Below are 17500 nucleotides of genomic sequence, written 5' to 3' on the forward strand. Positions count from 1 at the left end.
GGTAATAAATCGACTTTCACATGTAATGCAGTACAGAGAATATTGAGTCCTTCAAGAGGCATGAAAGAAAACCATTATTGTGTTGATTGTTCTCTCCACCTCCCTGCAACAGACACAGGATGGATGAATTAAAGTTATCCTACCAGACATAGGAGTCCTGAATGGGCCCACCAGTCTTATATATCTCGCCTGATCGAGCCTGATCGAGCGATGAGCGTGGTATCATGTTGCAAGTGGCTGCATGGCTTAGCTTACTAAATGCAAATGCATAAGAGTAATATTCTTAGCATTCCTAGAGCCAACGGCCACACCACACTGAATGCACCCGATCTCGTCTGATCTCGGAAGTTAAGCAGTGTCAGGCCTAGTTAGTACCTGGATGGGAGACCGCCTGGGAATACCAGGTGCTGTAGGCTTTTTTGTGCTCCAAGTTCAGGAAGTGAGCCCTTTCTCAATTGCCTTTTAAAACTGCAAGGTCTAGCCGACTAGATGCTTAAAAGTACAACACTCACTAGGCCCAGAGCCTACGGCCACACCACACTGAATGCGCCTGATCTCGTCTGATCTCAGAAGCTAAGCAGTGTCGGGCCTAGTTAGTACCTGGATGGGAGACCGCCTGGGAATACCAGGTGCTGTAGGCTTTTTTGTACTCCAAGTTCAGGAAATGAGCCATTTCTCAATTGCCTTTCAAAACTGCAAGGTCTAGCCGACTAGATGCTTAAAAGTACAAAACTCACTAGGCCCAGAGCCTACGGCCACACCACACTGAATGCGCCCGATCTCGTCTGATCTCGGAAACTAAGCAGTGTCGGGCCTAGTTAGTACCTGGATGGGAGACCACCTGGGAATACCAGGTGCTGTAGGCTTTTTTGTGCTCCAAGTTCAGGAAGTGAGCCATTTCACAATTGCCTTTCAAAACTGCAAGGTCTAGCCGACTAGATGCTTAAAAGTACAAACTCACTAGGCCCAGAGCCTACGGCCACACCACACTGAATGCGCCCGATCTCGGAAGCTAAGCAGGGTCGGGCCTAGTTAGTACCTGGATGGGAGACTGCCTGGGAATACCAGGTGCTGTAGGCTTTTTTTGTGCTCCATGATTAGTAATTGCGCAACTTCTCAATTATTTTTCAAATTTGGTATGTTTCCAAAATAATTGTATCCCGTTTTATAGCGGAAATGTTGGACAACATCATGAGGGCTGGAGCTACCTTTTTACATAGAATTAGCATACAGGTAGTGTGTTCATGGGTAATAAATCAACTTTCACATGTAATGCAGTACAGAGAATATTGAGTCCTTCAAGAGGCATGAAAGAAAACCATTATTGTGTTGATTGTTCTCTCCACCTCCCTGCAACAGACACAGGATGGATGAATTAAAGTTATCCTACCAGACATAGGAGTCCTGAATGGGCCCACCAGTCTTATATATCTCGCCTGATCGAGCCTGATCGAGCGATGAGCGTGGTATCATGTTGCAAGTGGCTGCATGGCTTAGCTTACTAAATGCAAATGCATAAGAGTAATATTCTTAGCATTCCTAGAGCCTACGACCACACCACACTGAATGCACCCGATCTCGACTGATCTCGGAAGTTAAGCAGTGTCAGGCCTAGTTAGTACCTGGATGGGAGACCGCCTGGGAATACCAGGTGCTGTAGGCTTTTTTGTGCTCCAAGTTCAGGAAGTGAGCCCTTTCTCAATTGCCTTTTAAAACTGCAAGGTCTAGCCGACTAGATGCTTAAAAGTACAAAACTCACTAGGCCCAGAGCCTACGGCCACACCACACTGAATGTGCCTGATCTCGTCTGATCTCAGAAGCTAAGCAGTGTCGGGCCTAGTTAGTACCTGGATGGAAGACCGCCTGGGAATACCAGGTGCTGTAGGCTTTTTTGTACTCCAAGTTCAGGAAGTGAGCCATTTCTCAATTGCCTTTCAAAACTGCAAGGTCTAGCCGACTAGATGCTTAAAAGTACAAAACTCACAAGAACCAGAGCCTACGGCCACAGCACACTGAATGCGCCCGATCTCGTCTGATCTCGGAAGCTAAGCAGTGTCGGGCCTCGTTAGTACCTGGATGGGAGACCGCCTGGGAATACCAGGTGCTGTAGGCTTTTTTGTGCTCCAAGTTCAGGAAGTGAGCCATTTCTCAATTGCCTTTCAAAATTGCAAGGTCTAGCTGACTAGATGCTTAAAAGTACAAAACTCACTAGGCCCAGAGCCTACGGCCACACCACACTGATTGCGCCCGATCTCGTCTGATCTCGGAAGCTAAGCAGTGTCGGGCCTCGTTAGTACCTGGATGGGAGACCGCCTGGGAATACCAGATGCTGTAGGCTTTTTTGTGCTCCAAGTTCAGGAAGTGAGCCATTTCTCAATTGCCTTTCAAAACTGCAAGGTCTAGCTGACTAGATGCTTAAAAGTACAAAACTCACTAGGCCCAGAGCCTACGGCCACACCACACTGATTGCGCCCGATCTCGTCTGATCTCGGAAGCTAAGCAGTGTCGGGCCTAGTTAGTACCTGGATGGGAGACCACCTGGGAATACCAGGTGCTGTAGGCTTTTTTGTGCTCCAAGTTCAGGAAGTGAGCCATTTCACAATTGCCTTTCAAAACTGCAAGGTCTAGCCGACTAGATGCTTAAAAGTACAAAACTGACTAGGCCCAGAGCCTACGGCCACACCACACTGAATGCGCCAGATCTCGGAAGCTAAGCAGGGTCAGGCCTAGTTAGTACCTGGATGGGAGACTGCCTGGGAATACCAGGTGCTGTAGGCTTTTTTGTGCTCCATGATTAGTAATTGCGCAACTTCTCAATTATTTTTCAAATTTGGTATGTTTCCAAAATAATTGTATCCCGTTTTATAGCGGAAATGTTGGACAACATCATGAGGGCTGGAGCTACCTTTTTACATAGAATTAGCATACAGGTAGTGTGTTCATGGGTAATAAATCGACTTTCACATGTAATGCAGTACAGAGAATATTGAGTCCTTCAAGAGGCATGAAAGAAAACCATTATTGTGTTGATTGTTCTCTCCACCTCCCTGCAACAGACACAGGATGGATGAATTAAAGTTATCCTACCAGACATAGGAGTCCTGAATGGGCCCACCAGTCTTATATATCTCGCCTGATCGAGCCTGATCGAGCGATGAGCGTGGTATCATGTTGCAAGTGGCTGCATGGCTTAGCTTACTAAATGCAAATGCATAACAGTAATATTCTTAGCATTCCTAGAGCCTACGGCCACACCACACTGAATGCACCCGATCTCGACTGATCTCGGAAGTTAAGCAGTGTCAGGCCTAGTTAGTACCTGGATGGGAGACCGCCTGGGAATACCAGGTGCTGTAGGCTTTTTTGTGCTCCAAGTTCAGGAAGTGAGCCCTTTCTCAATTGCCTTTTAAAACTGCAAGGTCTAGCCGACTAGATGCTTAAAAGTACAAAACTCACTAGGCCCAGAGCCTACGGCCACACCACACTGAATGTGCCTGATCTCGTCTGATCTCAGAAGCTAAGCAGTGTTGGGCCTAGTTAGTACCTGGATGGAAGACCGCCTGGGAATACCAGGTGCTGTAGGCTTTTTTGTACTCCAAGTTCAGGAAGTGAGCCATTTCTCAATTGCCTTTCAAAACTGCAAGGTCTAGCCGACTAGATGCTTAAAAGTACAAAACTCACAAGAACCAGAGCCTACGGCCACAGCACACTGAATGCGCCCGATCTCGTCTGATCTCGGAAGCTAAGCAGTGTCGGGCCTCGTTAGTACCTGGATGGGAGACCGCCTGGGAATACCAGGTGCTGTAGGCTTTTTTGTGCTCCAAGTTCAGGAAGTGAGCCATTTCTCAATTGCCTTTCAAAACTGCAAGGTCTAGCTGACTAGATGCTTAAAAGTACAAAACTCACTAGGCCCAGAGCCTACGGCCACACCACACTGATTGCGCCCGATCTCGTCTGATCTCGGAAGCTAAGCAGTGTCCGGCCTAGTTAGTACCTGGATGGGAGACCACCTGGGAATACCAGGTGCTGTAGGCTTTTTTGTGCTCCAAGTTCAGGAAGTGAGCCATTTCTCAATTGCCTTTCAAAACTGCAAGGTCTAGCCGACTAGATGCTTAAAAGTACAAAACTCACTAGGCCCAGAGCCTACGGCCACACCACACTGAATGCGCCCGATCTCGTCTGATCTCGGAAGCTAAGCAGTGTCGGGCCTAGTTAGTACCTGGATGGGAGACCACCTGGGAATACCAGGTGCTGTAGGCTTTTTTGTGCTCCAAGTTCAGGAAGTGAGCCATTTCACAATTGCAAGGTCTAGCCGACTAGATGCTTAAAAGTACAAAACTCACAAGAACCAGAGCCTACGGCCACACCACACTGATTGCGCCCGATCTCGTCTGATCTCGGAAGCTAAGCAGTGTCGGGCCTAGTTAGTACCTGGATGGGAGACCACCTGGGAATACCAGGTGCTGTAGGCTTTTTTGTGCTCCAAGTTCAGGAAGTGAGCCATTTCTCAATTGCCTTTCAAAACTGCAAGGTCTAGCCGACTAGATGCTTAAAAGTACAAAACTCACTAGGCCCAGAGTCTACTGCCACACCACACTGAATGCGCCCGATCTCGTCTGATCTCGGAAGCTAAGCAGTGTCGGGCCTAGTTAGTACCTGGATGGGAGACCACCTGGGAATATCAGGTGCTGTAGGCTTTTTTGTGCTCCAAGTTCAGGAAGTGAGCCATTTCACAATTCCCTTTCAAAACTGCAAGGTCTAGCCGACTAGATGCTTAAAAGTACAAACTCACTAGGCCCAGAGCCTACGGCCACACCACACTGAATGCGCCCGATCTCGGAAGCTAAGCAGGGTCGGGCCTAGTTAGTACCTGGATGGGAGACTGCCTGGGAATACCAGGTGCTGTAGGCTTTTTTTGTGCTCCATGATTAGTAATTGCGCAACTTCTCAATTATTTTTCAAATTTGGTATGTTTCCAAAATAATTGTATCCCGTTTTATAGCGGAAATGTTGGACAACATCATGAGGGCTGGAGCTACCTTTTTACATAGAATTAGCATACAGGTAGTGTATTCATGGGTAATAAATCGACTTTCACATGTAATGCAGTACAGAGAATATTGAGTCCTTCAAGAGGCATGAAAGAAAACCATTATTGTGTTGATTGTTCTCTCCACCTCCCTGCAACAGACACAGGATGGATGAATTAAAGTTATCCTACCAGACATAGGAGTCCTGAATGGGCCCACCAGTCTTATATATCTCGCCTGATCGAGCCTGATCGAGCGATGAGCGTGGTATCATGTTGCAAGTGGCTGCATGGCTTAGCTTACTAAATGCAAATGCATAAGAGTAATATTCTTAGCATACCTAGAGCCTACGGCCACACCACACTGAATGCACCCGATCTCGTCTGATCTCGGAAGTTAAGCAGTGTCAGGCCTAGTTAGTACCTGGATGGGAGACCGCCTGGGAATACCAGGTGCTGTAGGCTTTTTTGTGCTCCAAGTTCAGGAAGTGAGCCCTTTCTCAATTGCCTTTTAAAACTGCAAGGTCTAGCCGACTAGATGCTTAAAAGTACAAAACTCACTAGGCCCAGAGCCTACGGCCACACCACACTGAATGTGCCTGATCTCGTCTGATCTCAGAAGCTAAGCAGTGTCGGGCCTAGTTAGTACCTGGATGGAAGACCGCCTGGGAATACCAGGTGCTGTAGGCTTTTTTTGTACTCCAAGTTCAGGAAGTGAGCCATTTCTCAATTGCCTTTCAAAACTGCAAGGTCTAGCCGACTAGATGCTTAAAAGTACAAAACTCACAAGAACCAGAGCCTACGGCCACACCACACTGAATGCGCCCGATCGCGTCTGATCTCGGAAGCTAAGCAGTGTCGGGCCTCGTTAGTACCTGGATGGGAGACCGCCTGGGAATACCAGGTGCTGTAGGCTTTTTTGTGCTCCAAGTTCAGGAAGTGAGCCATTTCACAATTGCGCAACTTCTCAATTATTTTTCAAATTTGGTATGTTTCCAAAATAATTGTATCCCGTTTTATAGCGGAAATGTTGGACAACATCATGAGGGCTGGAGCTACCTTTTTACATAGAATTAGCATACAGGTAGTGTGTTCATGGGTAATAAATCGACTTTCACATGTAATGCAGTACAGAGAATATTGAGTCCTTCAAGAGGCATGAAAGAAAACCATTATTGTGTTGATTGTTCTCTCCACCTCCCTGCAACAGACACAGGATGGATGAATTAAAGTTATCCTACCAGACATAGGAGTCCTGAATGGGCCCACCAGTCTTATATATCTCGCCTGATCGAGCCTGATCGAGCGATGAGCGTGGTATCATGTTGCAAGTGGCTGCATGGCTTAGCTTACTAAATGCAAATGCATAAGAGTAATATTCTTAGCATTCCTAGAGCCTACGGCCACACCACACTGAATGCACCCGATCTCGTCTGATCTCGGAAGTTAAGCAGTGTCAGGCCTAGTTAGTACCTGGATGGGAGACCGCCTGGGAATACCAGGTGCTGTAGGCTTTTTTGTGCTCCAAGTTCAGGAAGTGAGCCCTTTCTCAATTGCCTTTTAAAACTGCAAGGTCTAGCCGACTAGATGCTTAAAAGTACAACACTCACTAGGCCCAGAGCCTACGGCCACACCACACTGAATGCGCCTGATCTCTGATCTCAGAAGCTAAGCAGTGTCGGGCCTAGTTAGTACCTGGATGGGAGACCACCTGGGAATACCAGGTGCTGTAGGCTTTTTTGTACTCCAAGTTCAGGAAGTGAGCCATTTCTCAATTGCCTTTCAAAACTGCAAGGTCTAGCCGACTAGATGCTTAAAAGTACAAAACTCACTAGGCCCAGAGCCTACGGCCACACCACACTGAATGCGCCCGATCTCGTCTGATCTCGGAAGCTAAGCAGTGTCGGGCCTAGTTAGTACCTGGATGGAAGACCGCCTGGGAATACCAGGTGCTGTAGGCTTTTTTGTACTCCAAGTTCAGGAAGTGAGCCATTTCTCAATTGCCTTTCAAAACTGCAAGGTCTAGCCGACTAGATGCTTAAAAGTACAAAACTCACAAGAACCAGAGCCTACGGCCACACCACACTGAATGCGTCTGATCTCGGAAGCTAAGCAGTGTCGGGCCTCGTTAGTACCTGGATGGGAGACCGCCTGGGAATACCAGGTGCTGTAGGCTTTTTTGTGCTCCAAGTTCAGGAAGTGAGCCATTTCTCAATTGCCTTTCAAAACTGCAAGGTCTAGCTGACTAGATGCTTAAAAGTACAAAACTCACTAGGCCCAGAGCCTACAGCCACACCACACTGATTGCGCCCGATCTCGTCTGATCTCGGAAGCTAAGCAGTGTCGGGCCTAGTTAGTACCTGGATGGGAGACCACCTGGGAATACCAGGTGCTGTAGGCTTTTTTGTGCTCCAAGTTCAGGAAGTGAGCCATTTCACAATTGCCTTTCAAAACTGCAAGGTCTAGCCGACTAGATGCTTAAAAGTACAAAACTCACTAGGCCCAGAGCCTACGGCCACACCACACTGAATGTGCCCGATCTCGGAAGCTAAGCAGGGTCAGGCCTAGTTAGTACCTGGATGGGAAACTGCCTGGGAATACCAGGTGCTGTAGGCTTTTTTGTGCTCCATGATTAGTAATTGCGCAACTTCTCAATTATTTTTCAAATTTGGTATGTTTCCAAAATAATTGTATCCCGTTTTATAGCGGAAATGTTGGACAACATCATGAGGGCTGGAGCTACCTTTTTACATAGAATTAGCATACAGGTAGTGTGTTCATGGGTAATAAATCGACTTTCACATGTAATGCAGTACAGAGAATATTGAGTCCTTCAAGAGGCATGAAAGAAAACCATTATTGTGTTGATTGTTCTCTCCACCTCCCTGCAACAGACACAGGATGGATGAATTAAAGTTATCCTACCAGACATAGGAGTCCTGAATGGGCCCACCAGTCTTATATATCTCGCCTGATCGAGCCTGATCGAGCGATGAGCGTGGTATCATGTTGCAAGTGGCTGCATGGCTTAGCTTACTAAATGCAAATGCATAAGAGTAATATTCTTAGCATTCCTAGAGCCTACGGCCACACCACACTGAATGCACCCGATCTCGACTGATCTCGGAAGTTAAGCAGTGTCAGGCCTAGTTAGTACCTGGATGGGAGACCGCCTGGGAATACCAGGTGCTGTAGGCTTTTTTGTGCTCCAAGTTCAGGAAGTGAGCCCTTTCTCAATTGCCTTTTAAAACTGCAAGGTCTAGCCGACTAGATGCTTAAAAGTACAAAACTCACTAGGCCCAGAGCCTACGGCCACACCACACTGAATGTGCCTGATCTCGTCTGATCTCAGAAGCTAAGCAGTGTCGGGCCTAGTTAGTACCTGGATGGAAGACCGCCTGGGAATACCAGGTGCTGTAGGCTTTTTTGTACTCCAAGTTCAGGAAGTGAGCCATTTCTCAATTGCCTTTCAAAACTGCAAGGTCTAGCCGACTAGATGCTTAAAAGTACAAAACTCACAAGAACCAGAGCCTACGGCCACACCACACTGAATGCGCCCGATCTCGTCTGATCTCGGAAGCTAAGCAGTGTCGGGCCTCGTTAGTACCTGGATGGGAGACCGCCTGGGAATACCAGGTGCTGTAGGCTTTTTTGTGCTCCAAGTTCAGGAAGTGAGCCATTTCTCAATTGCCTTTCAAAACTGCAAGGTCTAGCTGACTAGATGCTTAAAAGTACAAAACTCACTAGGCCCAGAGCCTACGGCCACACCACACTGATTGCGCCCGATCTCCTCTGATCTCGGAAGCTAAGCAGTGTCGGGCCTAGTTAGTACCTGGATGGGAGACCACCTGGGAATACCAGGTGCTGTAGGCTTTTTTGTGCTCCAAGTTCAGGAAGTGAGCCATTTCACAATTGCCTTTCAAAACTGCAAGGTCTAGCCGACTAGATGCTTAAAAGTACAAAACTCACTAGGCCCAGAGCCTACGGCCACACCACACTGAATGTGCCCGATCTCGGAAGCTAAGCAGAGTCAGGCCTAGTTAGTACCTGGATGGGAGACTGCCTGGGAATACCAGGTGCTGTAGGCTTTTTTGTGCTCCATGATTAGTAATTGCGCAACTTCTCAATTATTTTTCAAATTTGGTATGTTTCCAAAATAATTGTATCCCGTTTTATAGCGGAAATGTTGGACAACATCATGAGGGCTGGAGCTACCTTTTTACATAGAATTAGCATACAGGTAGTGTGTTCATGGGTAATAAATCGACTTTCACATGTAATGCAGTACAGAGAATATTGAGTCCTTCAAGAGGCATGAAAGAAAACCATTATTGTGTTGATTGTTCTCTCCACCTCCCTGCAACAGACACAGGATGGATGAATTAAAGTTATCCTACCAGACATAGGAGTCCTGAATGGGCCCACCAGTCTTATATATCTCGCCTGATCGAGCCTGATCGAGCGATGAGCGTGGTATCATGTTGCAAGTGGCTGCATGGCTTAGCTTACTAAATGCAAATGCATAAGAGTAATATTCTTAGCATTCCTAGAGCCTACGGCCACACCACACTGAATGCACCCGATCTCGTCTGATCTCGGAAGTTAAGCAGTGTCAGGCCTAGTTAGTACCTGGATGGGAGACCGCCTGGGAATACCAGGTGCTGTAGGCTTTTTTGTGCTCCAAGTTCAGGAAGTGAGCCCTTTCTCAATTGCCTTTTAAAACTGCAAGGTCTAGCCGACTAGATGCTTAAAAGTACAACACTCACTAGGCCCAGAGCCTACGGCCACACCACACTGAATGCGCCTGATCTCGTCTGATCTCAGAAGCTAAGCAGTGTCGGGCCTAGTTAGTACCTGGATGGGAGACCGCCTGGGAATACCAGGTGCTGTAGGCTTTTTTGTACTCCAAGTTCAGGAAGTGAGCCATTTCTCAATTGCCTTTCAAAACTGCAAGGTCTAGCCGACTAGATGCTTAAAAGTACAAAACTCACTAGGCCCAGAGCCTACGGCCACACCACACTGAATGCGCCCGATCTCGTCTGATCTCGGAAGCTAAGCAGTGTCGGGCCTAGTTAGTACCTGGATGGGAGACCACCTGGGAATACCAGGTGCTGTAGGCTTTTTTGTGCTCCAAGTTCAGGAAGTGAGCCATTTCACAATTACCTTTCAAAACTGCAAGGTCTAGCCGACTAGATGCTTAAAAGTACAAACTCATAAGGCCCAGAGCCTACGGCCACACCACACTGAATGCGCCCGATCTCGGAAGCTAAGCAGGGTCGGGCCTAGTTAGTACCTGGATGGGAGACTGCCTGGGAATACCAGGTGCTGTAGGCTTTTTTTGTGCTCCATGATTAGTAATTGCGCAACTTCTCAATTATTTTTCAAATTTGGTATGTTTCCAAAATAATTGTATCCCGTTTTATAGCGGAAATGTTGGACAACATCATGAGGGCTGGAGCTACCTTTTTACATAGAATTAGCATACAGGTAGTGTGTTCATGGGTAATAAATCAACTTTCACATGTAATGCAGTACAGAGAATATTGAGTCCTTCAAGAGGCATGAAAGAAAACCATTATTGTGTTGATTGTTCTCTCCACCTCCCTGCAACAGACACAGGATGGATGAATTAAAGTTATCCTACCAGACATAGGAGTCCTGAATGGGCCCACCAGTCTTATATATCTCGCCTGATCGAGCCTGATCGAGCGATGAGCGTGGTATCATGTTGCAAGTGGCTGCATGGCTTAGCTTACTAAATGCAAATGCATAAGAGTAATATTCTTAGCATTCCTAGAGCCTACGGCCACACCACACTGAATGCACCCGATCTCGACTGATCTCGGAAGTTAAGCAGTGTCAGGCCTAGTTAGTACCTGGATGGGAGACCGCCTGGGAATACCAGGTGCTGTAGGCTTTTTTGTGCTCCAAGTTCAGGAAGTGAGCCCTTTCTCAATTGCCTTTTAAAACTGCAAGGTCTAGCCGACTAGATGCTTAAAAGTACAAAACTCACTAGGCCCATAGCCTACGGCCACACCACACTGAATGTGCCTGATCTCGTCTGATCTCAGAAGCTAAGCAGTGTCGGGCCTAGTTAGTACCTGGATGGAAGACCGCCTGGGAATACCAGGTGCTGTAGGCTTTTTTGTACTCCAAGTTCAGGAAGTGAGCCATTTCTCAATTGCCTTTCAAAACTGCAAGGTCTAGCCGACTAGATGCTTAAAAGTACAAAACTCACAAGAACCAGAGCCTACGGCCACACCACACTGAATGCGCCCGATCTCGTCTGATCTCGGAAGCTAAGCAGTGTCGGGCCTCGTTAGTACCTGGATGGGAGACCGCCTGGGAATACCAGGTGCTGTAGGCTTTTTTGTGCTCCAAGTTCAGGAAGTGAGCCATTTCTCAATTGCCTTTCAAAATTGCAAGGTCTAGCTGACTAGATGCTTAAAAGTACAAAACTCACTAGGCCCAGAGCCTACGGCCACACCACACTGATTGCGCCCGATCTCGTCTGATCTCGGAAGCTAAGCAGTGTCGGGCCTCGTTAGTACCTGGATGGGAGACCGCCTGGGAATACCAGGTGCTGTAGGCTTTTTTGTGCTCCAAGTTCAGGAAGTGAGCCATTTCTCAATTGCCTTTCAAAACTGCAAGGTCTAGCCGACTAGATGCTTAAAAGTACAAAACTCACTAGGCCCAGAGCCTACGGCCACACCACACTGATTGCGCCCGATCTCGTCTGATCTCGGAAGCTAAGCAGTGTCGGGCCTAGTTAGTACCTGGATGGGAGACCACCTGGGAATACCAGGTGCTGTAGGCTTTTTTGTGCTCCAAGTTCAGGAAGTGAGCCATTTCACAATTGCCTTTCAAAACTGCAAGGTCTAGCCGACTAGATGCTTAAAAGTACAAAACTCACTAGGCCCAGAGCCTACGGCCACACCACACTGAATGCGCCAGATCTCGGAAGCTAAGCAGGGTCAGGCCTAGTTAGTACCTGGATGGGAGACTGCCTGGGAATACCAGGTGCTGTAGGCTTTTTTGTGCTCCATGATTAGTAATTGCGCAACTTCTCAATTATTTTTCAAATTTGGTATGTTTCCAAAATAATTGTATCCCGTTTTATAGCGGAAATGTTGGACAACATCATGAGGGCTGGAGCTACCTTTTTACATAGAATTAGCATACAGGTAGTGTGTTCATGGGTAATAAATCGACTTTCACATGTAATGCAGTACAGAGAATATTGAGTCCTTCAAGAGGCATGAAAGAAAACCATTATTGTGTTGATTGTTCTCTCCACCTCCCTGCAACAGACACAGGATGGATGAATTAAAGTTATCCTACCAGACATAGGAGTCCTGAATGGGCCCACCAGTCTTATATATCTCGCCTGATCGAGCCTGATCGAGCGATGAGCGTGGTATCATGTTGCAAGTGGCTGCATGGCTTAGCTTACTAAATGCAAATGCATAAGAGTAATATTCTTAGCATTCCTAGAGCCTACGGCCACACCACACTGAATGCACCCGATCTCGACTGATCTCGGGAAGTTAAGCAGTGTCAGGCCTAGTTAGTACCTGGATGGGAGACCGCCTGGGAATACCAGGTGCTGTAGGCTTTTTTGTGCTCCAAGTTCAGGAAGTGAGCCCTTTCTCAATTGCCTTTTAAAACTGCAAGGTCTAGCCGACTAGATGCTTAAAAGTACAAAACTCACTAGGCCCAGAGCCTACGGCCACACCACACTGAATGTGCCTGATCTCGTCTGATCTCAGAAGCTAAGCAGTGTCGGGCCTAGTTAGTACCTGGATGGAAGACCGCCTGGGAATACCAGGTGCTGTAGGCTTTTTTGTACTCCAAGTTCAGGAAGTGAGCCATTTCTCAATTGCCTTTCAAAACTGCAAGGTCTAGCCGACTAGATGCTTAAAAGTACAAAACTCACAAGAACCAGAGCCTACGGCCACAGCACACTGAATTCGTCTGATTTCGGAAGCTAAGCAGTGTCGGGCCTCGTTAGTACCTGGATGGGAGACCGCCTGGGAATACCAGGTGCTGTAGGCTTTTTTGTGCTCCAAGTTCAGGAAGTGAGCCATTTCTCAATTGCCTTTCAAAACTGCAAGGTCTAGCTGACTAGATGCTTAAAAGTACAAAACTCACTAGGCCCAGAGCCTACGGCCACACCACACTGATTGCGCCTGATCTCGTCTGATCTCGGAAGCTAAGCAGTGTCGGGCCTAGTTAGTACCTGGATGGGAGACCACCTGGGAATACCAGGTGCTGTAGGCTTTTTTGTGCTCCAAGTTCAGGAAGTGAGCCATTTCTCAATTGCCTTTCAAAACTGCAAGGTCTAGCCGACTAGATGCTTAAAAGTACAAAACTCACTAGGCCCAGAGCCTACGGCCACACCACACTGAATGCGCCCGATCTCGTCTGATCTCGGAAGCTAAGCAGTGTCGGGCCTAGTTAGTACCTGGATGGGAGACCACCTGGGAATACCAGGTGCTGTAGGCTTTTTTGTGCTCCAAGTTCAGGAAGTGAGCCATTTCACAATTGCCTTTCAAAACTGCAAGGTCTAGCCGACTAGATGCTTAAAAGTACAAACTCACTAGGCCCAGAGCCTACGGCCACACCACACTGAATGTGCCTGATCTCGTCTGATCTCAGAAGCTAAGCAGTGTCGGGCCTAGTTAGTACCTGGATGGAAGACCGCCTGGGAATACCAGGTGCTGTAGGCTTTTTTGTACTCCAAGTTCAGGAAGTGAGCCATTTCTCAATTGCCTTTCAAAACTGCAAGGTCTAGCCGACTAGATGCTTAAAAGTACAAAACTCACTAGGCCCAGAGCCTACGGCCACACCACACTGAATGCGCCCGATCTTGTCTGATCTCGGAAGCTAAGCAGTGTCGGGCCTAGTTAGTACCTGGATGGGAGACCACCTGGGAATACCAGGTGCTGTAGGCTTTTTTGTGCTCCAAGTTCAGGAAGTGAGCCATTTCACAATTGCCTTTCAAAACTGCAAGGTCTAGCCGACTAGATGCTTAAAAGTACAAACTCACTAGGCCCAGAGCCTACAGCCACACCACACTGAATGCGCCCGATCTCGGAAGCTAAGCAGGGTCGGGCCTAGTTAGTACCTGGATGGGAGACTGCCTGGGAATACCAGGTGCTGTAGGCTTTTTTTGTGCTCCATGATTAGTAATTGCGCAACTTCTCAATTATTTTTCAAATTTGGTATGTTTCCAAAATAATTGTATCCCGTTTTATAGCGGAAATGTTGGACAACATCATGAGGGCTGGAGCTACCTTTTTACATAGAATTAGCATACAGGTAGTGTGTTCATGGGTAATAAATCGACTTTCACATGTAATGCAGTACAGAGAATATTGAGTCCTTCAAGAGGCATGAAAGAAAACCATTATTGTGTTGATTGTTCTCTCCACCTCCCTGCAACAGACACAGGATGGATGAATTAAAGTTATCCTACCAGACATAGGAGTCCTGAATGGGCCCACCAGTCTTATATATCTCGCCTGATCGAGCCTGATCGAGCGATGAGCGTGGTATCATGTTGCAAGTGGCTGCATGGCTTACCTTACTAAATGCAAATGCATAAGAGTAATATTCTTAGCATTCCTAGAGCCTACGGCCACACCACACTGAATGCACCCGATCTCGACTGATCTCGGAAGTTAAGCAGTGTCAGGCCTAGTTAGTACCTGGATGGGAGACCGCCTGGGAATACCAGGTGCTGTAGGCTTTTTTGTGCTCCAAGTTCAGGAAGTGAGCCCTTTCTCAATTGCCTTTTAAAACTGCAAGGTCTAGCCGACTAGATGCTTAAAAGTACAAAACTCACTAGGCCCAGAGCCTACGGCCACACCACACTGAATGTGCCTGATCTCGTCTGATCTCAGAAGCTAAGCAGTGTCGGGCCTAGTTAGTACCTGGATGGAAGACCGCCTGGGAATACCAGGTGCTGTAGGCTTTTTTGTACTCCAAGTTCAGGAAGTGAGCCATTTCTCAATTGCCTTTCAAAACTGCAAGGTCTAGCCGACTAGATGCTTAAAAGTACAAAACTCACAAGAACCAGAGCCTACGGCCACAGCACACTGAATGCGCCCGATCTCGTCTGATCTCGGAAGCTAAGCAGTGTCGGGCCTCGTTAGTACCTGGATGGGAGACCGCCTGGGAATACCAGGTGCTGTAGGCTTTTTTGTGCTCCAAGTTCAGGAAGTGAGCCATTTCTCAATTGCCTTTCAAAACTGCAATGTCTAGCTGACTAGATGCTTAAAAGTACAAAACTCACTAGGCCCAGAGCCTACGGCCACACCACACTGATTGCGCCCGATCTCGTCTGATCTCGGAAGCTAAGCAGTGTCGGGCCTAGTTAGTACCTGGATGGGAGACCGCCTGGGAATACCAGGTGCTGTAGGCTTTTTTGTGCTCCAAGTTCAGGAAGTGAGCCCTTTCTCAATTGCCTTTTAAAACTGCAAGGTCTAGCCGACTAGATGCTTAAAAGTACAAAACTCACTAGGCCCAGAGCCTACGGCCACACCACACTGAATGTGCCTGATCTCGTCTGATCTCAGAAGCTAAGCAGTGTCGGGCCTAGTTAGTACCTGGATGGAAGACCGCCTGGGAATACCAGGTGCTGTAGGCTTTTTTGTACTCCAAGTTCAGGAAGTGAGCCATTTCTCAATTGCCTTTCAAAACTGCAAGGTCTAGCCGACTAGATGCTTAAAAGTACAAAACTCACAAGAACCAGAGCCTACGGCCACAGCACACTGAATGTGCCCGATCTCGTCTGATCTCGGAAGCTAAGCAGTGTCGGGCCTCGTTAGTACCTGGATGGGAGACCGCCTGGGAATACCAGGTGCTGTAGGCTTTTTTGTGCTCCAAGTTCAGGAAGTGAGCCATTTCTCAATTGCCTTTCAAAACTGCAAGGTCTAGCTGACTAGATGCTTAAAAGTACAAAACTCACTAGGCCCAGAGCCTACGGCCACACCACACTGATTGCGCCCGATCTCGTCTGATCTCGGAAGCTAAGCAGTGTCGGGCCTAGTTAGTACCTGGATGGGAGACCACCTGGGAATACCAGGTGCTGTAGGCTTTTTTGTGCTCCAAGTTCAGGAAGTGAGCCATTTCTCAATTGCCTTTCAAAACTGCAAGGTCTAGCCGACTAGATGCTTAAAAGTACAAAACTCACTAGGCCCAGAGCCTACGGCCACACCACACTGAATGCGCCCGATCTTGTCTGATCTCGGAAGCTAAGCAGTGTCGGGCCTAGTTAGTACCTGGATGGGAGACCACCTGCGAATACCAGGTGCTGTAGGCTTTTTTGTGCTCCAAGTTCAGGAAGTGAGCCATTTCACAATTGCCTTTCAAAACTGCAAGGTCTAGCCGACTAGATGCTTAAAAGTACAAACTCACTAGGCCCAGAGCCTACGGCCACACCACACTGAATGCGCCCGATCTCGGAAGCTAAGCAGGGTCGGGCCTAGTTAGTACCTGGATGGGAGACTGCCTGGGAATACCAGGTGCTGTAGGCTTTTTTTGTGCTCCATGATTAGTAATTGCGCAACTTCTCAATTATTTTTCAAATTTGGTATGTTTCCAAAATAATTGTATCCCGTTTTATAGCGGAAATGTTGGACAACATCATGAGGGCTGGAGCTACCTTTTTACATAGAATTAGCATACAGGTAGTGTGTTCATGGGTAATAAATCGACTTTCACATGTAATGCAGTACAGAGAATATTGAGTCCTTCAAGAGGCATGAAAGAAAACCATTATTGTGTTGATTGTTCTCTCCACCTCCCTGCAACAGACACAGGATGGATGAATTAAAGTTATCCTACCAGACATAGGAGTCCTGAATGGGCCCACCAGTCTTATATATCTCGCCTGATCGAGCCTGATCGAGCGATGAGCGTGGTATCATGTTGCAAGTGGCTGCATGGCTTAGCTTACTAAATGCAAATGCATAAGAGTAATATTCTTAGCATTCCTAGAGCCTACGGCCACACCACACTGAATGCACCCGATCTCGACTGATCTCGGAAGTTAAGCAGTGTCAGGCCTAGTTAGTACCTGGATGGGAGACCGCCTGGGAATACCAGGTGCTGTAGGCTTTTTTGTGCTCCAAGTTCAGGAAGTGAGCCCTTTCTCAATTGCCTTTTAAAACTGCAAGGTCTAGCCGACTAGATGCTTAAAAGTACAAAACTCACTAGGCCCAGAGCCTACGGCCACACCACACTGAATGTGCCTGATCTCGTCTGATCTCAGAAGCTAAGCAGTGTCGGGCCTAGTTAGTACCTGGATGGAAGACCGCCTGGGAATACCAGGTGCTGTAGGCTTTTTTGTACTCCAAGTTCAGGAAGTGAGCCATTTCTCAATTGCCTTTCAAAACTGCAAGGTCTAGCCGACTAGATGCTTAAAAGTACAAAACTCACAAGAACCAGAGCCTACGGCCACACCAC

The 17500-nt window shown here is 47.5% G+C and overlaps 51 non-coding genes and 11 pseudogenes across 51 annotated transcripts in view; all 62 read left to right on the top strand.

Annotated features, from left to right (window-relative positions):
* The first annotated feature begins 297 nt into the window (after nucleotides 1-297).
* LOC138537256 (5S ribosomal RNA) lies at nucleotides 298-416 on the top strand. The gene has a single exon (XR_011285398.1). It is a non-coding gene; the product is annotated as a 5S ribosomal RNA (ribosomal RNA).
* Nucleotides 417-522: 106 nt separating this feature from the next.
* On the top strand, nucleotides 523-641 carry LOC138541196 (5S ribosomal RNA). The gene has a single exon (XR_011289209.1). It is a non-coding gene; the product is annotated as a 5S ribosomal RNA (ribosomal RNA).
* Nucleotides 642-747: 106 nt separating this feature from the next.
* On the top strand, nucleotides 748-866 carry LOC138537189 (5S ribosomal RNA). The gene has a single exon (XR_011285332.1). It is a non-coding gene; the product is annotated as a 5S ribosomal RNA (ribosomal RNA).
* Nucleotides 867-971: 105 nt separating this feature from the next.
* LOC138543474 (5S ribosomal RNA) lies at nucleotides 972-1080 on the top strand (annotated as a pseudogene).
* A 464-nt stretch (nucleotides 1081-1544) lies between these two features.
* LOC138541995 (5S ribosomal RNA) lies at nucleotides 1545-1663 on the top strand. Its single transcript, XR_011289987.1, has one exon. It is a non-coding gene; the product is annotated as a 5S ribosomal RNA (ribosomal RNA).
* A 106-nt stretch (nucleotides 1664-1769) lies between these two features.
* LOC138539819 (5S ribosomal RNA) lies at nucleotides 1770-1888 on the top strand. Its single transcript, XR_011287883.1, has one exon. It is a non-coding gene; the product is annotated as a 5S ribosomal RNA (ribosomal RNA).
* A 106-nt stretch (nucleotides 1889-1994) lies between these two features.
* On the top strand, nucleotides 1995-2113 carry LOC138541557 (5S ribosomal RNA). The gene has a single exon (XR_011289561.1). It is a non-coding gene; the product is annotated as a 5S ribosomal RNA (ribosomal RNA).
* Nucleotides 2114-2219: 106 nt separating this feature from the next.
* On the top strand, nucleotides 2220-2338 carry LOC138542012 (5S ribosomal RNA). The gene has a single exon (XR_011290003.1). It is a non-coding gene; the product is annotated as a 5S ribosomal RNA (ribosomal RNA).
* A 106-nt stretch (nucleotides 2339-2444) lies between these two features.
* LOC138547862 (5S ribosomal RNA) lies at nucleotides 2445-2563 on the top strand. The gene has a single exon (XR_011291688.1). It is a non-coding gene; the product is annotated as a 5S ribosomal RNA (ribosomal RNA).
* Nucleotides 2564-2669: 106 nt separating this feature from the next.
* LOC138546945 (5S ribosomal RNA) lies at nucleotides 2670-2778 on the top strand (annotated as a pseudogene).
* Nucleotides 2779-3241: 463 nt separating this feature from the next.
* Nucleotides 3242-3360, top strand: LOC138538601 (5S ribosomal RNA). Its single transcript, XR_011286694.1, has one exon. It is a non-coding gene; the product is annotated as a 5S ribosomal RNA (ribosomal RNA).
* A 106-nt stretch (nucleotides 3361-3466) lies between these two features.
* Nucleotides 3467-3585, top strand: LOC138537420 (5S ribosomal RNA). The gene has a single exon (XR_011285555.1). It is a non-coding gene; the product is annotated as a 5S ribosomal RNA (ribosomal RNA).
* Nucleotides 3586-3691: 106 nt separating this feature from the next.
* On the top strand, nucleotides 3692-3810 carry LOC138541558 (5S ribosomal RNA). Its single transcript, XR_011289562.1, has one exon. It is a non-coding gene; the product is annotated as a 5S ribosomal RNA (ribosomal RNA).
* A 106-nt stretch (nucleotides 3811-3916) lies between these two features.
* Nucleotides 3917-4035, top strand: LOC138541267 (5S ribosomal RNA). Its single transcript, XR_011289276.1, has one exon. It is a non-coding gene; the product is annotated as a 5S ribosomal RNA (ribosomal RNA).
* Nucleotides 4036-4141: 106 nt separating this feature from the next.
* On the top strand, nucleotides 4142-4260 carry LOC138548824 (5S ribosomal RNA). The gene has a single exon (XR_011292618.1). It is a non-coding gene; the product is annotated as a 5S ribosomal RNA (ribosomal RNA).
* Nucleotides 4261-4353: 93 nt separating this feature from the next.
* Nucleotides 4354-4472, top strand: LOC138547863 (5S ribosomal RNA). Its single transcript, XR_011291689.1, has one exon. It is a non-coding gene; the product is annotated as a 5S ribosomal RNA (ribosomal RNA).
* Nucleotides 4473-4578: 106 nt separating this feature from the next.
* Nucleotides 4579-4697, top strand: LOC138540705 (5S ribosomal RNA). The gene has a single exon (XR_011288742.1). It is a non-coding gene; the product is annotated as a 5S ribosomal RNA (ribosomal RNA).
* Nucleotides 4698-4802: 105 nt separating this feature from the next.
* LOC138543475 (5S ribosomal RNA) lies at nucleotides 4803-4911 on the top strand (annotated as a pseudogene).
* Nucleotides 4912-5375: 464 nt separating this feature from the next.
* LOC138548995 (5S ribosomal RNA) lies at nucleotides 5376-5494 on the top strand. Its single transcript, XR_011292784.1, has one exon. It is a non-coding gene; the product is annotated as a 5S ribosomal RNA (ribosomal RNA).
* A 106-nt stretch (nucleotides 5495-5600) lies between these two features.
* LOC138539820 (5S ribosomal RNA) lies at nucleotides 5601-5719 on the top strand. The gene has a single exon (XR_011287884.1). It is a non-coding gene; the product is annotated as a 5S ribosomal RNA (ribosomal RNA).
* Nucleotides 5720-5826: 107 nt separating this feature from the next.
* LOC138537405 (5S ribosomal RNA) lies at nucleotides 5827-5945 on the top strand. The gene has a single exon (XR_011285541.1). It is a non-coding gene; the product is annotated as a 5S ribosomal RNA (ribosomal RNA).
* A 479-nt stretch (nucleotides 5946-6424) lies between these two features.
* Nucleotides 6425-6543, top strand: LOC138548997 (5S ribosomal RNA). Its single transcript, XR_011292786.1, has one exon. It is a non-coding gene; the product is annotated as a 5S ribosomal RNA (ribosomal RNA).
* A 106-nt stretch (nucleotides 6544-6649) lies between these two features.
* LOC138542013 (5S ribosomal RNA) lies at nucleotides 6650-6765 on the top strand. The gene has a single exon (XR_011290004.1). It is a non-coding gene; the product is annotated as a 5S ribosomal RNA (ribosomal RNA).
* A 106-nt stretch (nucleotides 6766-6871) lies between these two features.
* LOC138550864 (5S ribosomal RNA) lies at nucleotides 6872-6990 on the top strand. Its single transcript, XR_011294607.1, has one exon. It is a non-coding gene; the product is annotated as a 5S ribosomal RNA (ribosomal RNA).
* A 106-nt stretch (nucleotides 6991-7096) lies between these two features.
* Nucleotides 7097-7205, top strand: LOC138544202 (5S ribosomal RNA; annotated as a pseudogene).
* A 106-nt stretch (nucleotides 7206-7311) lies between these two features.
* Nucleotides 7312-7430, top strand: LOC138548526 (5S ribosomal RNA). Its single transcript, XR_011292325.1, has one exon. It is a non-coding gene; the product is annotated as a 5S ribosomal RNA (ribosomal RNA).
* Nucleotides 7431-7536: 106 nt separating this feature from the next.
* LOC138546908 (5S ribosomal RNA) lies at nucleotides 7537-7645 on the top strand (annotated as a pseudogene).
* Nucleotides 7646-8108: 463 nt separating this feature from the next.
* LOC138538602 (5S ribosomal RNA) lies at nucleotides 8109-8227 on the top strand. Its single transcript, XR_011286695.1, has one exon. It is a non-coding gene; the product is annotated as a 5S ribosomal RNA (ribosomal RNA).
* A 106-nt stretch (nucleotides 8228-8333) lies between these two features.
* Nucleotides 8334-8452, top strand: LOC138539821 (5S ribosomal RNA). The gene has a single exon (XR_011287885.1). It is a non-coding gene; the product is annotated as a 5S ribosomal RNA (ribosomal RNA).
* A 106-nt stretch (nucleotides 8453-8558) lies between these two features.
* Nucleotides 8559-8677, top strand: LOC138550167 (5S ribosomal RNA). The gene has a single exon (XR_011293927.1). It is a non-coding gene; the product is annotated as a 5S ribosomal RNA (ribosomal RNA).
* A 106-nt stretch (nucleotides 8678-8783) lies between these two features.
* LOC138550981 (5S ribosomal RNA) lies at nucleotides 8784-8902 on the top strand. The gene has a single exon (XR_011294721.1). It is a non-coding gene; the product is annotated as a 5S ribosomal RNA (ribosomal RNA).
* A 106-nt stretch (nucleotides 8903-9008) lies between these two features.
* LOC138545833 (5S ribosomal RNA) lies at nucleotides 9009-9117 on the top strand (annotated as a pseudogene).
* A 463-nt stretch (nucleotides 9118-9580) lies between these two features.
* On the top strand, nucleotides 9581-9699 carry LOC138548998 (5S ribosomal RNA). Its single transcript, XR_011292787.1, has one exon. It is a non-coding gene; the product is annotated as a 5S ribosomal RNA (ribosomal RNA).
* A 106-nt stretch (nucleotides 9700-9805) lies between these two features.
* LOC138541208 (5S ribosomal RNA) lies at nucleotides 9806-9924 on the top strand. Its single transcript, XR_011289220.1, has one exon. It is a non-coding gene; the product is annotated as a 5S ribosomal RNA (ribosomal RNA).
* Nucleotides 9925-10030: 106 nt separating this feature from the next.
* On the top strand, nucleotides 10031-10149 carry LOC138548836 (5S ribosomal RNA). Its single transcript, XR_011292630.1, has one exon. It is a non-coding gene; the product is annotated as a 5S ribosomal RNA (ribosomal RNA).
* A 105-nt stretch (nucleotides 10150-10254) lies between these two features.
* LOC138543476 (5S ribosomal RNA) lies at nucleotides 10255-10363 on the top strand (annotated as a pseudogene).
* Nucleotides 10364-10827: 464 nt separating this feature from the next.
* Nucleotides 10828-10946, top strand: LOC138538603 (5S ribosomal RNA). The gene has a single exon (XR_011286696.1). It is a non-coding gene; the product is annotated as a 5S ribosomal RNA (ribosomal RNA).
* A 106-nt stretch (nucleotides 10947-11052) lies between these two features.
* Nucleotides 11053-11171, top strand: LOC138539822 (5S ribosomal RNA). The gene has a single exon (XR_011287886.1). It is a non-coding gene; the product is annotated as a 5S ribosomal RNA (ribosomal RNA).
* A 106-nt stretch (nucleotides 11172-11277) lies between these two features.
* Nucleotides 11278-11396, top strand: LOC138550168 (5S ribosomal RNA). The gene has a single exon (XR_011293928.1). It is a non-coding gene; the product is annotated as a 5S ribosomal RNA (ribosomal RNA).
* Nucleotides 11397-11502: 106 nt separating this feature from the next.
* Nucleotides 11503-11621, top strand: LOC138537051 (5S ribosomal RNA). The gene has a single exon (XR_011285202.1). It is a non-coding gene; the product is annotated as a 5S ribosomal RNA (ribosomal RNA).
* A 106-nt stretch (nucleotides 11622-11727) lies between these two features.
* LOC138547864 (5S ribosomal RNA) lies at nucleotides 11728-11846 on the top strand. Its single transcript, XR_011291690.1, has one exon. It is a non-coding gene; the product is annotated as a 5S ribosomal RNA (ribosomal RNA).
* Nucleotides 11847-11952: 106 nt separating this feature from the next.
* LOC138546946 (5S ribosomal RNA) lies at nucleotides 11953-12061 on the top strand (annotated as a pseudogene).
* Nucleotides 12062-12524: 463 nt separating this feature from the next.
* LOC138542436 (5S ribosomal RNA) lies at nucleotides 12525-12644 on the top strand. Its single transcript, XR_011290417.1, has one exon. It is a non-coding gene; the product is annotated as a 5S ribosomal RNA (ribosomal RNA).
* Nucleotides 12645-12750: 106 nt separating this feature from the next.
* LOC138539824 (5S ribosomal RNA) lies at nucleotides 12751-12869 on the top strand. Its single transcript, XR_011287888.1, has one exon. It is a non-coding gene; the product is annotated as a 5S ribosomal RNA (ribosomal RNA).
* A 106-nt stretch (nucleotides 12870-12975) lies between these two features.
* Nucleotides 12976-13084, top strand: LOC138547135 (5S ribosomal RNA; annotated as a pseudogene).
* Nucleotides 13085-13190: 106 nt separating this feature from the next.
* Nucleotides 13191-13309, top strand: LOC138551052 (5S ribosomal RNA). The gene has a single exon (XR_011294789.1). It is a non-coding gene; the product is annotated as a 5S ribosomal RNA (ribosomal RNA).
* A 106-nt stretch (nucleotides 13310-13415) lies between these two features.
* Nucleotides 13416-13534, top strand: LOC138548847 (5S ribosomal RNA). The gene has a single exon (XR_011292641.1). It is a non-coding gene; the product is annotated as a 5S ribosomal RNA (ribosomal RNA).
* A 105-nt stretch (nucleotides 13535-13639) lies between these two features.
* On the top strand, nucleotides 13640-13758 carry LOC138539825 (5S ribosomal RNA). Its single transcript, XR_011287889.1, has one exon. It is a non-coding gene; the product is annotated as a 5S ribosomal RNA (ribosomal RNA).
* A 106-nt stretch (nucleotides 13759-13864) lies between these two features.
* On the top strand, nucleotides 13865-13983 carry LOC138551186 (5S ribosomal RNA). The gene has a single exon (XR_011294917.1). It is a non-coding gene; the product is annotated as a 5S ribosomal RNA (ribosomal RNA).
* A 105-nt stretch (nucleotides 13984-14088) lies between these two features.
* Nucleotides 14089-14197, top strand: LOC138543871 (5S ribosomal RNA; annotated as a pseudogene).
* Nucleotides 14198-14661: 464 nt separating this feature from the next.
* LOC138538604 (5S ribosomal RNA) lies at nucleotides 14662-14780 on the top strand. The gene has a single exon (XR_011286697.1). It is a non-coding gene; the product is annotated as a 5S ribosomal RNA (ribosomal RNA).
* A 106-nt stretch (nucleotides 14781-14886) lies between these two features.
* Nucleotides 14887-15005, top strand: LOC138539826 (5S ribosomal RNA). Its single transcript, XR_011287890.1, has one exon. It is a non-coding gene; the product is annotated as a 5S ribosomal RNA (ribosomal RNA).
* Nucleotides 15006-15111: 106 nt separating this feature from the next.
* On the top strand, nucleotides 15112-15230 carry LOC138541559 (5S ribosomal RNA). The gene has a single exon (XR_011289563.1). It is a non-coding gene; the product is annotated as a 5S ribosomal RNA (ribosomal RNA).
* A 106-nt stretch (nucleotides 15231-15336) lies between these two features.
* LOC138548519 (5S ribosomal RNA) lies at nucleotides 15337-15455 on the top strand. The gene has a single exon (XR_011292318.1). It is a non-coding gene; the product is annotated as a 5S ribosomal RNA (ribosomal RNA).
* Nucleotides 15456-15561: 106 nt separating this feature from the next.
* On the top strand, nucleotides 15562-15680 carry LOC138539827 (5S ribosomal RNA). Its single transcript, XR_011287891.1, has one exon. It is a non-coding gene; the product is annotated as a 5S ribosomal RNA (ribosomal RNA).
* A 106-nt stretch (nucleotides 15681-15786) lies between these two features.
* On the top strand, nucleotides 15787-15905 carry LOC138542223 (5S ribosomal RNA). Its single transcript, XR_011290210.1, has one exon. It is a non-coding gene; the product is annotated as a 5S ribosomal RNA (ribosomal RNA).
* Nucleotides 15906-16011: 106 nt separating this feature from the next.
* LOC138547865 (5S ribosomal RNA) lies at nucleotides 16012-16130 on the top strand. Its single transcript, XR_011291691.1, has one exon. It is a non-coding gene; the product is annotated as a 5S ribosomal RNA (ribosomal RNA).
* A 106-nt stretch (nucleotides 16131-16236) lies between these two features.
* Nucleotides 16237-16355, top strand: LOC138541349 (5S ribosomal RNA). The gene has a single exon (XR_011289358.1). It is a non-coding gene; the product is annotated as a 5S ribosomal RNA (ribosomal RNA).
* A 105-nt stretch (nucleotides 16356-16460) lies between these two features.
* Nucleotides 16461-16569, top strand: LOC138543478 (5S ribosomal RNA; annotated as a pseudogene).
* Nucleotides 16570-17033: 464 nt separating this feature from the next.
* LOC138538605 (5S ribosomal RNA) lies at nucleotides 17034-17152 on the top strand. The gene has a single exon (XR_011286698.1). It is a non-coding gene; the product is annotated as a 5S ribosomal RNA (ribosomal RNA).
* A 106-nt stretch (nucleotides 17153-17258) lies between these two features.
* On the top strand, nucleotides 17259-17377 carry LOC138539828 (5S ribosomal RNA). Its single transcript, XR_011287892.1, has one exon. It is a non-coding gene; the product is annotated as a 5S ribosomal RNA (ribosomal RNA).
* A 106-nt stretch (nucleotides 17378-17483) lies between these two features.
* Nucleotides 17484-17500, top strand: part of LOC138550169 (5S ribosomal RNA) — a 119-nt gene continuing 102 nt past the window's right edge. The window contains exon 1 of the ribosomal RNA XR_011293929.1: nucleotides 17484-17500. This exon is cut by the window's right edge and continues 102 nt beyond it. This is a non-coding gene — a ribosomal RNA (5S ribosomal RNA).

This window comes from Ambystoma mexicanum, unplaced genomic scaffold, assembly GCF_040938575.1.
Source record: "Ambystoma mexicanum isolate Mex_15411 unplaced genomic scaffold, UKY_AmexF1_1 Mex_scaf10, whole genome shotgun sequence".
NCBI lineage: Eukaryota > Metazoa > Chordata > Amphibia > Caudata > Ambystomatidae > Ambystoma > Ambystoma mexicanum.